The following is a 15,163-nucleotide window of genomic DNA, read 5'->3' on the forward strand; positions in this document are numbered from 1 at the left end:
TGTTGAAAATTTCTGTAAGATCTCAATATTCGAAATCTCTCGAAAATCTCATTACCTCGAAATCTCAATATTCAAAATTTACTCAAGATTTCAATTTTCGAAATTTACTCAAGATCTCAATATTGAAGATCTCTTGAAAATCTCATTACCTCGAAATCTCAATATTCAAAATTTACTCAAGATTTCAATTTTCGAAATTTACTCAAGATCTCAATATTGAAGATCTCTTTAAGACCTCAATATTCGAAATCTCTCGAAAATCTCATTATCTCGAGATCTCAATATTCAAAATTTACTCAAGATCTCAGTTTTCGAAATTTGTTTACGATCTCAATATTCGCAATCTCTTGAAAATCTCATTACCTCGAAATATTCAAAATTTACTCAAGATTTCAATTTTCAAAATTCACTCAAGATCTCATTATGAAAAATCTCCTCAAGATCTCAGTATTCAAAATCTCTTCTTAAATACTCTCCTATATAATGCTAACTTTTATTTTGGTAAAAAGAAAAATGAATTAGACTGCAAAATGAAACTGTCTGAAAAGAAAAAGACGAGGATTGGAGGAGGAAAGGAGAAAAGATATTGGAAGAAGGCACTAAAAATTGTTCACACCTACATGACCGAAAAGGCAGAATTATTCAGGCTCTTTAACTCTCTTCAGAACCGAGAAATAGAATCTATAATGACGCATCTCGGCATCCCTTTAGACGTTCTTGAATCTTTTAAAGCGACTGATTGCTTTTACATTTCACCCTCGCACATTCGCCCTCTCATTCGGATAAATACTTGGACGAAAGCGGTAGCTGACACTTGCCTCTTTTTTTCTCGCGGGAGGGGGGGAGAATGTCACGAGGAAATCGGAGAAAATTCAGACCTTCGATGGGTTCGAAAAGGGATAAAAGTGTTTCTAGGAAATCCTACGCTTACTGCCAAGATTTCACCAGCTTTATTCCATCTTCGGAAAAAGGGAAATCCAACTGAAATACAATCAAAATAGAGAATAATTTAAAGGGCCGATAATAAAATCATGTATTTACTTTCAAACGTACAGTCTGTCAAAAACATCTTCGTAAACCTCCTTAAAATTTATTTAACGTCGTATAATTGCAACAAAAAACGTGGTAAATAATCAATATTTACGTTATTTTATTTAGAAACGTAAATTTGTTAAGAATGAACCAAAGAAAAAGAAATAATGCCAAAGAGTTTCACTATAACATTTGAGTATTCAGCAGAATGTTTGCAAACAAGGCTCGAGCAATATTCCAAAGGCAAATACAAGTTAGTCTCTCGTCTGCATTCAAATGAAAAGGACATTTCTCGAAATGCTCTCTCTAAATTACAAAGTATTCATATTCCTGTCTTCAATTCTTAAAAAGCGAGTACAAATTATTTTTCTCTATACCAATAACAATATCACGTTTCTAAATAAACTAACATAGATATGATTTACTCGCTACAACGCTAAACAAATTCTATCAAAGTCTACGAACAACTTTCGCTTTAAAAAATTCCGCAAGACACTTTGAACAGTAATTATCCTCGTAAATCGTTACCGTAATGACACACATATTAAAGGGAACTCGATCGAACCGTAATTTTTCGAATTTCCAATTAAGCATCGTTCCTTTTACTTTACTATTGTTCCCGCCCTCGTCCTCTCGTTTTCCACGCGCTCCGAGCAAATACCTTTCCAGCGACAATGGTCAATATTTCACTCTGTTCTTGAACGGTAAGTAACAGGAGAAGGCGGCTCGTTACCAGAAGAAAATCCCTCCTAATTATATTTACTCTATCCAGTTCTTTCTCGGTAGCGAAAGGTAAACGTGCCAGATGAAAAGAAGGCGGCATTAATTAATTCACTCGGCTCTATAATTAAATTAAATACGATCGTTAAATTCGTTAAATACAACAACAGTGTATCAATGTTGAACTGTAATTCTTAACGAAATTCCTTCCTGCTTTGTCACATTGGAGTGAATTCGATATTGACAAGTGAAGTAATGAAAATTTGCGTGATTTGTGTCGTTTCAATTTCTCACATCTGTGATTACGGGCTGAAATGATAACAATACAAGTAGTACATTCTTTTCGTTTCTTCGAAGGAAATAGTGCAACAGGTGAACGCCTCGTTCTCTATCGAACAAAATATTCAAACTAATTTCAACGTATTCCACGTTTTCCCGAATTATCGTTAGTTAACCTTTAATTTTGCAATTAAACGAATCGTAAGATTTCACGGAAATTACATTAATCAAATGTAAAGGACGGAAAAAATTGCGCAAAGTAGCGGGAGAAGCTTAATTTTTCGTAACTTCACTTCTTCGCCGTAATTCGCCAACGTGAAACAATGTTTGATTTAAGGCCATTCTCCTTTCTACCTCGTTGGAAAATTTCGCTTCTCAGGAATTCTAATTAAAATCCGATCGAATAATCTTCCTTCAAGTTTTAAGGAGTTCTTAATGTGAGTTGCAAACGGGATCGAGGAGAGAGAGTTCAAATATTCCTTCAATTTATCATCTTACCTTGCCTCTCTGAACTTCTCTGAGCCGGCCAATTATTACAACATATTCGTTATCCGTGTTTCTGCTCCGATATGAAACAATATAATAAAGGAAGTTCGATACACCAGACTCCGTAAATAGAAACTTTCACTGTTACTTTCTACTTTCAACGTTCGATCTTACAGTTGCATTTATATCAAACGAAATCGAACTGTTGTAATCTATTTATCGAACGATTATAAGTAACACTTAACCCCTTGACGTATGATTTCTTTTCCTGACTGTGCATCTAAGCGTCAGCTGTTTACGGTTTCAGTACTACAGTGTCTCCCGCTGATATTCGGACATTCTTTAAAACAGCGTAACTTTTTTTTAATTGGACCTAACGACTTGAGTTTTTTTTTAGAAGTTAGAAGGATTAGTATAATGTAATAGATGACGCGTGCAAAACATTTGGAAGAAATTTGAATTTGTGGGAATCTCGAAGAAAATTGTAAGGGTCATTGTTTATAACTTTTTTATATGAGCTTGTAATGAAAATTTAAGATATACGTTTTGTAGATCTGTGTCAATTATACATATACTGAAAATTTCATCGAAATCCTAATCCTTCTAATTTCTCAAAAAAAACTCAAGTCGTTAGGTCCAATTTTTAAAACGTTGTACTGTTCTAAAGAGTGTCCCCGAATATTAATACGAGTCACTGTATATTAAGTAAGAAGAGCTGATGTATCGTAGGTTAATTAAATTTGGCAATCTTCAGTCTTACAAATTAAATCGAAAATTGGAATTAATTTTTCTTACCGATGTAACTGTTTTCTTTTTTCCATCAGATCTTGACCAAAATCTGTGGCAAGGGATTAATTCGCGTTTCTTTCTCTCTCTCGTAACAGAAACAGTCGTTACGAAAAATTCAATCTCGATTTGTGCTAAAGAAGCGTTGATTTCTACGAGGAATCACGACTGGCAAATGAAGCTTTCACGTAACACCATCAAAGAGTGACTGTGGCAGAACTGGTTTAGGAGACCGGCTTCAATTTCGGTTAATCGCGAATACCTTACATATTCGTATCTACATACATCATCCATCGTGCATACCGGGTGTGCGAATGGAACCATTACGGAAACCGATTCCGCGCACGTCCGTAGATCGATCACTTCCAACTAATCAGAGTTGGATCGACCAGCGACGATTCTAATTAACTCTGCGAAAGCTACAGAGACGCACCGGTTAAACTTTATCCTTTTGCATAAACTTTATACTTGGCACATTTCTTATCCGTTTTTGCTTCATGTTTGGAATTTCGTTATCAGAAAATTAGGAAAGTATCTATCATTCTGAGGTGTCTAAAATTAGGGTAAAGTTTGGGAATTTTTTTCGTAGGTAACTACTTAATGGAAAATTTCAATTTTTTTTTTAGGTTATAAAGGTGAGTTTCAGATTTCTTCGACAATTTTTAGAAAGTCAAAATCTTGCAAAATGGAGGAGTTATTTTAATTTCCATTCCTCGGTTGAGGAAGGAGCGCGATTTTTTGAAAATTGTAATTAATATAGAAACGATGGTAGTTTGAAGGAAATAATCTCTTTTTACCAGAGAAAATCAACTTTAGACGTTTCTAAAAAATTAAATAATTGATATATCGAAGAAATCGCAAAGTTCAACGTCGACGAACTCTTCGATATTCTAGCAGAAGAAATTTCTCAATAACTCCTCCATTTTGTAACATTTCCACTTGCCAAAAATTTCAAAGAACAGCTAAAAGCTACATTTACATCCAACAAAAGAATTGGAGCTATCCACGAAGTAATTACCCACGAAAAAATTCTCAAAAGTTAGCCTAGTTTCAGGCACTCCGGAGTGGCATACTCCCTTAAAAATCGAAATAACATTTCGCTCGAGTGAAACGTGATTACAGTTCCGTCGTATCAGCCGTGCGATCGTAAACTAATAGCTTTTACAGACACGCATTTCGTCGAACGCCTTTGAGATAATATTATCACGATGTGTGCACATTTTCAAAATCAACATCGAGTCCGCGGTTGGAAATTTTCGTTACGGCCAATTTTTACCGAGCTATGTTTTCAATGCAAATAACACACCATCTGCAGCGGTGATATATATCGATCTCGACGAACGAAAAAGGTTTCGTTGGAAAATGTTCCGCCTGACGGTCAGATCAGGTCAGCCTTTTTCGCAAAAGTAACCTCATCCACGGTGTTCTTCAAACTCGTGTTCCATTTAAAGGAAAAGAGGGTGAAACCGCACATTCAACGTGAAACTAGGCCACGTACCGGTTCTGCAATAACAGATACGAGGATTTCTAGGGAATCAACGCTATTCAACCGGGAATGAAGAAGAACGCGGCTAGAATCCGTGATAGGGGATGATGATCACACCGAAACGAGGTGTATCTCGATCGATGATTACAAACGTGTACAGATCGTTCCATATGGAACGTTTTCTAAGAGAATTGTGAAACAGGCCTGAAGAAGCCGCGACCTGAAGAATTAAAGTGCGTTCTCGTTTCTGGGACACGAAAATAGGCAATCTTCGTGATTTTTTTAAAAATAGAAACAGACACTGTGTAGCTTGAATATTTTTACGGTGGGCTTGTGAGCTTTTATGTGTAACGTATGCAAAATTTTGGTTACAGAAAATTAATATTTCTGAAGTTATGGCGGTTCGATCTGGGACCATCGGTATAAACAGGAAACGTAAATTCGCAGCGTTCTTTAAGTGAAATTCAAAGACAATGTTCATACGTATATTTATATCTTTTGCCATCTTTGAGGCAGTTTCATGATTTCATTCTCTCAGAAATTAGCATCTCTCTCGGCGACGAACTGGTCCAGGTGGTTCGACAAACGCTAAGAACTCTTCTTCGAACCCAATACTTACTCGAAACTCTCTTGAGACCTCGTTAAAAAGCACGCAAATTCCCTCATGGCGATTCAAGTTGACACCAAACCGCAAACGCGATATACACGATACAGATCATTTCTCGCACAGATTCGTTTTTACTCTCGACGAGAAAGGATTCCCCGAGAAACTCTCTAAAACACTTGCACAGCTTTTGCACAGCGGGATTTCCCTTATTACACTCTCGTACCAGAGGAACAAATGAGATTTATCATAAGCAGGCAACTTCCCGGATGAATCTCTCTGCCTCCCGTGAAGTGAGATAAAAAAGGAGAAGGGTAGCGTGAATAAGGGAAGGATCACGGAGATATAACAGGCCGTCGAAGAAGGATGAAAGGAGGAAGAGAGAGAAGAAAAAAAAGAATAGACAGGAGAAGCAGTTGGCAAGGGGAAGTGTGACGGTGGTTCGGCAGCCGTAGAATGTAATTTGAAAAGTTTTCTCGTTAAATTGCGCAAAACGCGTGCGGTACGCGGCTACGGGACGGCTGTGAACGTAGGCAAAGTGGACGACCTGCGTCGGGGACAATGACGGGCGCGACGACTGATTTTAATTATGGAATATGCGCAGGTAAAAAGCTCGATTTTCCCATGCAGTTTCAATTAAACCCACTCGCGAACCTGGTGCACCCCTTCGACAACCCTCTCTAACTACTCGCGAGCGGAGAGGAGCGAAGCTCTGCTCTGCAGCCTACGCTTTCACCCTGCGCGATCGATTTCCACTCGACTCCCAGGGAAATATCGGCGAATGTCGAATTCCGATTCGTCGAATAACAAACGGAACGCTCGTTTCTCGCGAACCCCCCCTTTTGTGCCTTCTGTAACGCAACCGTGAGGAAAAATGGGGCGGAGTTTGTTAAGGACCGCTGGGGTTGAACGTTTCATTGATATTATACACGTACCTGTATACTCGGCGAGGAAAGTTGCAGGACAAACGAGCCTTTCGATTATCGCGACGTGCCGCACAAAGAATTTCTGTCGAACGGTTCAACTGTTGGTAAATAGTAGTGTTTAGGTGTCGCGAGATGTTGGAGTACTTGGAGCTGTAAACAGATTTACGGGAGAAGAACTGATGTGGATTTTATGAATACCAATTCGTTCTTCCGTATGGAGTAATTTATTTGTGCAGAAAATTCTCGTATTCAATTGCGTGTGCAATGGAACCTTGATTATCGGAATATCGATTGACTATGAAAAATCGCTAAATTCTCATTCGAAATCTTTTATTTCCTAAATATTTCAAAGTAGGCGATCTTCCTTTATGCAAAAACAGAGTTACTCATCTTCTACTATATTCGATAAAAATAACTTTGCTCTAATTCGCTACTTCGTGAATTCTTCCCCTTCAAACCCCATTGACCACTAATTATCCGTCTAAACAGGAAAATTATGACGACCACTGGAGGGTGAAAGAAAACACAGCACCGTCCTCCAATTATCCGCACGAGGCGAGCACCTTTTCAAAGGGTTTCCAAGGGACGAAGGAATCCACTTATGGTTGCGGCCGGTCCACCGGTCAAAGTGCGAAACCATTTAGTTCCGGGGGGACGAATTCGAAGTATAACAGCCGCCCTAAATTACCAGCCTACATATTTTTTTTTTTTTTTTTTTGCCGTGTGTCTGCACGGCGCAGAAGCCAGGGAAAAACGCGTAAAACAGCCGGGAGAAAAAACGCGGTGGAAGGGAGTGCGGAATATATATTGGACGCAAGTGAACGGCGAAAGAAGGGTTGAACGGAAGGAAAGGATCGTATGGTGGTACGAGAAAGATAGAGAGGACGGTTTCGCTGTTTTACTGGCCGTAGTAATTACGGTTTCGGTGTTTTCCGGTGTTAACAGTTGTATCTGGCCCTGACATCTACCTGACCCTCTGTTTTCCAACCCTCCTTGCGGCTGGCCTTGCAGCCGACGCAATTTTCCAATCCGGGAATAACGCTTACCAGCCGGCTCCTTGCCGCCTATTGTCTCCGTTACTCTCTCTCTCTCTCTCTCTTTCTGTACCCCTGTCGGCTACTATTTCGCTGGATAAATACGTTCCGGTGGAAGTTTCGATAACATTGTCTCTCTGAGGGAATCGTAAATTAAGGCCTTATTTTCTTCTTTGCCGGGGATTTAATCGTTGCCGGCTAACTCCGTGGAAATGAATCTTTGGATCGCGCAGACGTTAGAAATTGGGGAATTCGTTGCATTTTTTGGGAATGAATAATTTTGTTTGGGAATTGTGTGAGAAGTGATGCTTTAGGTATTCTAGTATTTTTGAAGATGGTTTCCTTTCTTTTCCATCGGAGATTTTTCGATTTTGAGCGTTCTGAGATTTATGGAGAATTAATTGCAAATAAAAAGCGAAGCGGAGGGAAAAATTCTCGAGATAGAGAAATTACATAGGTATCTTCGTCCTTAATTTAAAAATCGTCCCAAAGTTGATATTTGCAAAAATTATCAGCGCGAGGCTAAAGAAATTAGGAATCTTCATTTTTAATTTCCAAATCGTCGCAAAGTGAAAATTTAAAAAAATTCTCAGCGTCGGGACAGAGAAATTAGGAATCTTCGTCTTTGATTTCAAAATCGCCGCGAAGTGAATATTTAAAAGACTGCTCAGCGTCAGAACCGAGAAATTAGAAATCCTCGTCCTTAATTTGAAAATCGTCGCAGATTGCCGGTGCATACTTTGTCACACCACCGAGGTCGCGAAGGTTTTCGCGACTTCGCTTGGAACACGTGAAAATGTTACATATTCAATAGGAGAAAAAAATTGTAGCCGGAACATTTGCGTCGTAGAGAGAGAGTGTTTCACCCTCCCGCGGAAAAAGTCTTTCACACTTTGGATGCAGAAGTGGCAAGGGTCGCACGAGTACATCGTTAGAACGTTAATTGCCATTCGACGGGCACACCGAGTATTGTGTGACGGTGTTTCAGGACTTTTAACGGCGTTCTTTCTTGTTACGATAATGGCGAATGCAAGTGAGAAGAAGGGTACGTTACAGGTTCGGCGTGTTTTCGTGGAAATTCACGGTGCCATTTGCCCGCGTGCAGGGCGAGCTCAGCGCGTCTGAAACAATTCCCTGTCCTGGCGAAATCTTTTTATTAGCTGATACAAACCAGAAAGAATGGTTTTTAATTAAGCCAGGAATTTTCATCGAAGCTAACGGCGAAAATTTACTCGATGCGCGAGATAATCCTGTGGTATCGGAAATTATCGAAGAGGGACGAACAGGTGTGCGCGTATATTCGTGAAGGATATAAAAATACACACGTGAAACGAGGTTCAAAGAAAACTGTCAATCTGAGAAATTTAAAAAATCACCGTTTCAACTTTTCCCTGCAAAATGTCGAAACCAACCACGGTGTACTTCCTAAAGACGTCCAGAAATTCGTGAAATTCACCAGCAGCAAGGAGGTTGATAACGTAAAAAAAAAAGACGTTCCATCGCTGAGTTTGGTCGTTTGAAGAATTTAATTAGCTCGTTAAGCGTGCCACGTGCACGCGATTACCGATCAAAAATCCGTAAACTGGAGGCGGAGAAATATTCGGCGATAAGTGGCATCGTTGGGAATAGACCGGTTAGCGAGATCAGAGGATGATCCAAGTTGGGTGAGAGAGAGGAATAGGAGGAGCAGAGGAGGGTCCTCAAAGTAGCTGAACGATTCGTTAGAAATTGTCGTCGACTGCTCCACCTTGGATTCTACAGAAACGCGACGTAATGGCGTGGAGGAGAGGATCGTTGGATGTTGGGGACGGGGTCGCCTCTATCGGGGGAGAGAAGTTCCTTCCGACTGGTAAAGGAAGGAACGGAACGAATTAATTCCGTAAGGACGAAAACTCGAGGACAAAGACGAGATGCAGGATTCAAAGGACGCAATTGAATTGGAGAGCCCGATGCGAGGCAAGGGACGCTTACACGGGGCTATTTCTCTGCCACTCTGCTGATACAGTGGCGAACTTCTTCGTGCCCCTTACGTCCCTTCCTTTTTTCTCTCTCCTCTTCGTTTCACGCGCAAATCAGAAGTTGGCGAAAATAGCAGCGGCTGAAAGTGACCGATCTAAGCAACGTTCGTAAATTAACCCTTTTCACCCTCGGAAGGCGAATGGTTTTAGACGGGAGACGAGTGCAGGCTCATTTTGACCCGTAGCAAAATTTCTATCGGTTATAAGTGTGTATACTTTCGACTGTGTATATTTGATATTTTTCTTGGTTATTTAGGTTTGATACGTAAAATAGGTGTGTTTCCTGTGCCAAACGCTGACTCTATCGCCGTTGAGTCAAAATGACCCTGCATTCGTCGTACGAGGGTTAATACCAGGCCCAACTATGCGGCACATGCGAAAAGAAGTGCACTTCTATGAATAGCTTTGTAAAGAAGAAAATATTCTCTTCAGACTCTCTTCAGACACTTGGAGGAGCGATAATTTGAATGTAAAGAAACGAGGCCGATACACCGGCCAATGGCATTTTTCGCATAAATACCGAGGTTGAGGCAATTTACGTGGATCGTTTCTGTAGGTAGGAAGGACTTGGAAATTCTCGACACGTCTTTTTTTCTAACGTTATCTCGTGCCGGTGTTGGTGCAATAGCTGTGATTCGCAGGGAGAGAACCGCGGGAAATTTGTCAGTAGCGTTTTCTTGCGCTGTTTAAACAGCAGAAAGGCAAACAATTTGTCAATGGTTTCTTGCAAGTCTGCGAGGAACGATGCCTGCGTAGACCACTTTCGACAAAATGCTCTCTAATTACTGTTCCCCGTTGAAATATCACCGATCGCAAGAAGTAGCTAATGATTTCCTCGACTGCGGGCCCGGGGGAAAAAGTGGCGAATCGAATTCACTGCTAGAGGACACAAAAAAGGGACGTCGTTCGAAGAACTTAATTGGATTTACGAGCGAGCATACTGCAGTATCGTTGTATCTTCGGCGAATTTCCGTTGTTGCGTTTGAAAATCTACGCTTCAGCCTTCGTCTTTTCTTTAAACACGTGCGTGAAATTTTCGGGAATTACGATTAAGAGGTTGCGAAACAAGGTTGGAAACTGCGAAGTGGTTGCTCCACATTTTGCATAATTTATCGCAATCTCGTGGAATGCGCTTGAAGTAAGAAGCCGAGTTGGGAAACTGTGAAAGGGAGAAGCGACAAAGATACACAGAACAGTGCACGACGCGTTGAATAACTTAGAACCCTGAAGAAGTGTCGTGATATTCTTTGTGTGTGAGTGTATCTTAGCATTTGCGCGGCACAGATCGTACTTTGTTTTAAAATTTTCGGGGAGAGTATATTTCCACGGTGTGTTTCGTGTGATTGAACGAAATTTCAGAAAGGAGGGAATTTTAGGGAATTAATTCAAGTATTCGGTGGACAAATTAATTCGGTACCTTTTCTCACAAATTTTCATATTTATTTACGAAAGATCGAACGCAATTTTAATATCAAAAATAATCTCCTTTCGTCTGTGAAAATTTACGGCGATTTTGAGTCGATAATGTTGTCAACGCGTGAAGAAAGACATATTCTTCAAGAATACACAATTTTTGTCCCGTTAGAAAAATTCAGTTCCAAAGGCAACTTCGAATTTTCCTTTCGTCGAGCCAAGTTAATTCGATTTTTATGTAAAACGTGAAACGTTGAATACGCGAGATAAGAAAAATTCGCGCTCCTTTGTTTCCCGCGAATTATAGGCGTCAAGGGAATTTCGTGAATTGCGATTAATAGCTTGCGAAACGAGGTTATGGGCTGCCAACTACTTAACGTACGTTTTGCATAATTCATCGCGTTTTCGCAATGTCGCGTTCACGAGGCCGATTAACAGGAGACGTAATTCACGTTAGAATCGCGTTTTCGTTCGCCTCTATACATTCTTATCCGTCATTTGTATTCCGAACTCACGACGAATTAAACCTCGCCGGTTTGAATTCCTCCACGGAAATTTAATCGTTTGATTTTGTCTCTACGTAAAAAACCGCTCTCTGACAGGGCTATTTAAATTTACCAATTTCTACGAACGGAATGGGTAATCGCGAATCGAATTTGCATATCGCGTAATTTTCCTAGATTCTATAATTGGTTAAATAGTGTACGTTCCCGGAGGGCGCTCGGAGTATGGCGTAAACTTTGGAAAAAGGGAAATTCCGTGGCAGAAGGTGTATTTGCAGAGGCATGACGACTGCAACGAGAATTTATTAGGTGTGTTTGCAGAGCAAATACGCGAGGAAAGGAAGCGTTTAAGGAAGATATTTACGAGCGTGCTAAGAAAGATAGAAAGTGTCGTGGATTAGTTCTGGAACCTAGAAATACGAGAGCTTGCCACTTCATTGTTACGAATATACTTTTGCGAAAATATGAAGCTTGCGGAAAACGTGGAACGTGGTTTTCATAATATCGTACATTTCACTCTTTTTCTCTTTAATATAGAAACTTGGAGTATAAAAGTGAGTTTATAATTGGGATGGACAAATTTTTGAAAACGTTCTATTGTTATTAAGAGATCCTCTCAACGAGTCAAATTTTCGCGTTACGTTTAAAAACATATCGATATAGTCTAGACGTATTACAGTAATGGTATTATTACGAATCAGAGGAAATGTATGTTTTATTCAGATCCACGTCCTAACCCTCGCTCAACATATATATATATTTCACGATCTTCTATTCGACGGTGACCATAAATTTACAGGAATAAATACGTCGATATTTCTGGCTGATGTCAGCTGGATCTTGAATTTCAATCCTGCTTTTCTGCCTTTTCCCTTTTTTCCACCCTTCTTCTCTTTTTTCTCCCAGCTCTTCTTTCGCACACTCTCTGTTCTCCAACTTTCTCTGTAATCCATATTCAGGTGTTAAATAGTGTTTCTCTTTTCATCCACTCTCGAACCCTTTGTCTCATCAGCACCGCCTTTAAACTCCCTTCTTCTTCCTTCTTTTTTCATCTCATTGATCGTCCACTTGCTTCTTTTTTCTTCATACACTTGATCCCGAGCGCCGTATTTCACTTTTTTCCCCTCTCCTTTTAATCCCTTAGATCCTGAACAGTCGGTTTGTACTATTTCGTTGTTTTAGTTGGAACTTTCTACCCCCTGTGCGGTTCTCCCTTAAATTCGTCCCCTCTTTCAACCGTTTCAACCGGGCGCTCTCTCTCTCCTTATCTCCCGTTGATATTTTCATGGCCTTATATTTTGTATTTATTCCGCTTTCCAACGTTTCCTCCTGTTTTCCCTTTAAAGTACCCGGGAGTGCCATAAACAGCGCATAAATGTTCCCTTATCGCTTCCTGTTTTCCTCGATCTCTCATATTATCTCTATTCCTTTTAATTTCCTGCTATTTTTCAAGTGTTTCCGTGTCGTTTCTCTCCCCCTGCCTGCCACGCTCGTTTCCTCCCCTTCGTCAATTCTAATTTTCCTACACCACTTGCCCATTTGCTTCACCTTCCTTCCTTCGTCCCCCACCTTTCTTCTTTCACTACCGTTTAATAGTATCGTATCTCTTCCTCCTTCGTGCCCCGTCTTTTCTCCTGGTCTAATTGTCTTCGTTTTGACCCTCATTACAGACCATTTTTCTCGCTCCACGTCTCACCCCTGTTCTCGTATGACAATGACTCACCATTGTCTTTATTTTTTCTTTTTCCCCCACAGCTACCCCTACCTTGTTCCGGTGTCTATCGACCTCCCGCTCAGCCTCGTATTTCTTTATCTACGTCTCAGCATTGACCTCTTCTACGTTTCTTCCTATCCCCATTTCTCTAACTTTACCCCCTATCTCTATTCAAATCCATTTCCTCCTCTCCTCTCGCGCTCCTTCATTGCTACTTCTCTCCTGCGATCTGTCTGCGTTTTCCTCTGCCATCTCTCCACTCACAATCCAACGTTCTCTTTCTCTGTCTGTTTGTCTCTTTTTTCTAGCGGATCGTTCACCCTGCGACGGCAGGGTGCAGGCATCACCTCGGCGTGATTCCACGTGTGCGCGCGTTTCGCGATGACAAAGCTAGATTTAAGCTCCGCGCGACTTGTAAGCGGAGCTTTCCAGCTGCCTCGAACTCGGCCGTGGTCCGCTACAAGCTAGGCGCTTGCATAACGATTTTCCTCTCCCCCTGACGTTTTGTTATCAGCCATAATAGACTGCCGTTCCGCGGCGGGAGCGCAAAGCGAACGCGGAGATTTAGAGAGACACTCGGGGATGTGTCCCCGCGAACGTCGAATGGGGGAAAAAACAGGAGAAAAAAGCCTACGGGAGGAGAGGAAAACACACGCGTGCAGAATGGCCACCTTTTGTGCCGCGTAATGTGCCCCACACAGGGAGTGTATCGCCTGCTTGCCAAATATTTCCCGCCGGATCGCTCGGTGCCCAGAGCAACGAAATCCGTGTATCGTTTTCACGCGGTCTTTGTGAGAAGTCGCGGCCTTCGGATTCGCCGCGTGCTGAATTTTTTAACGCGTTCCGTATCGAATATTTTTGCCGAAGGTGTGATAGTATTTGTGGTATGAATTCGCCGTGGGATGTTCGCTCGCGGGAAAATCAGTCGAAATTGTGAGATGAACTTTTGCTTGAGAAGCTTCGGTTTTTTCGGAATAATTGGTTTTTTTGAAGATCTCTGGGGATCTATTGTTGTATTTTTCTATTTTATTTTTGGAGTATTCAAAGTGATTTTGGGGAATCAAATTTTTCATCGCTTAATGCATACTTTTGCGAAAGAAAACAATTTCTAAAATTGCACTCTGTTTGCTAGCGATAGTGGAATATTTCAAATTCGACGAAATTTATTTAAACTTCGAATATTCTCGTGTGTCGAAGAAAAGATTTACGTTCGATACTCTGTAATCTACCTCATATGGGACAAATTATCAACAATTTTCTGCCATCAAAAACTTGGAGAAATTAGAGAATTTGTCTGGTATTATCGAGGATAGGGTGTGTTTTGTACTCGTTGATTAATTTATAATAAATACTTTGACGATCAGATTAATGACGGTAAAAATTGAGGAGCAGTGCAGAAAATTGTACGTAAACGTCGAAGATAAGCGGCTGAACTGGAGTGAAAAATGAGATACTGTCATCAAACACAATTAACGAGCGGGAATAAGCACGTTGCAACGTGCACTGATCTTAAACGCCAACAATTTCGTGTTCCGTTAGGTTTCCATGTATATTCCGGACTACACCTGCATCTCGAATTAATCTCGCTCGTGATAATGCGAGAATTGAGTGTACGAGAGTACACGGCACACATTCTTCCTCCTCACTGCCTCCTAGAAGCGAGATCTCTTTCAAGGTTAGTGGGTTAATTCCCAAAAACGATGGATCGTCGGGAACGAGACGAGTGAAAAGTTTGAAAGATGATAGTTAGAGCTCTTTGTCAATTGCAATTAATTCCTATTTTCAGGAAAGAAGAAAATTGAGAAAAAGCAGAGTGGAAAGTAAAAAAGAAAATGGAGCTCTTTGAAATTAGAATTCCATCACAAATTCTGGATAAATGACTTTAATATTGCACTTACGACGCTAGTTATTAATACTAATTAATTCCTATTTTCAAGAAATAATGAAATCAGGAACAAAAAGAGCGAAAAATAGAAAAGGAAAATTCCAGCTCTGTGAAATTAGAATTCCATCGTGAATAAAAATAGTGAAAAATAGAAAATAACAAATTCGAGCTCTGAAATTAGAATTCCCTCGCAAATCTTGAGAAAATGATTTCACCAAAGAAGCCATTCGTTAATATTACACTTAGGGTGTTAATTACAAGCAGCAGTTAATTCCTA

General features: G+C 40.5%; 1 protein-coding gene across 1 annotated transcript in view; it reads right to left on the reverse strand.

The window, feature by feature from the left end:
• LOC108576217 overlaps window positions 1–15,163 on the reverse strand; it is a 166,736-nt gene that overhangs the window by 92,450 nt on the left and 59,123 nt on the right. The window lies entirely within an intron of this gene.

Source organism: Habropoda laboriosa, unplaced genomic scaffold, assembly GCF_001263275.1.
Source record: "Habropoda laboriosa isolate 0110345459 unplaced genomic scaffold, ASM126327v1 scaffold212, whole genome shotgun sequence".
Taxonomy (NCBI): domain Eukaryota; kingdom Metazoa; phylum Arthropoda; class Insecta; order Hymenoptera; family Apidae; genus Habropoda; species Habropoda laboriosa.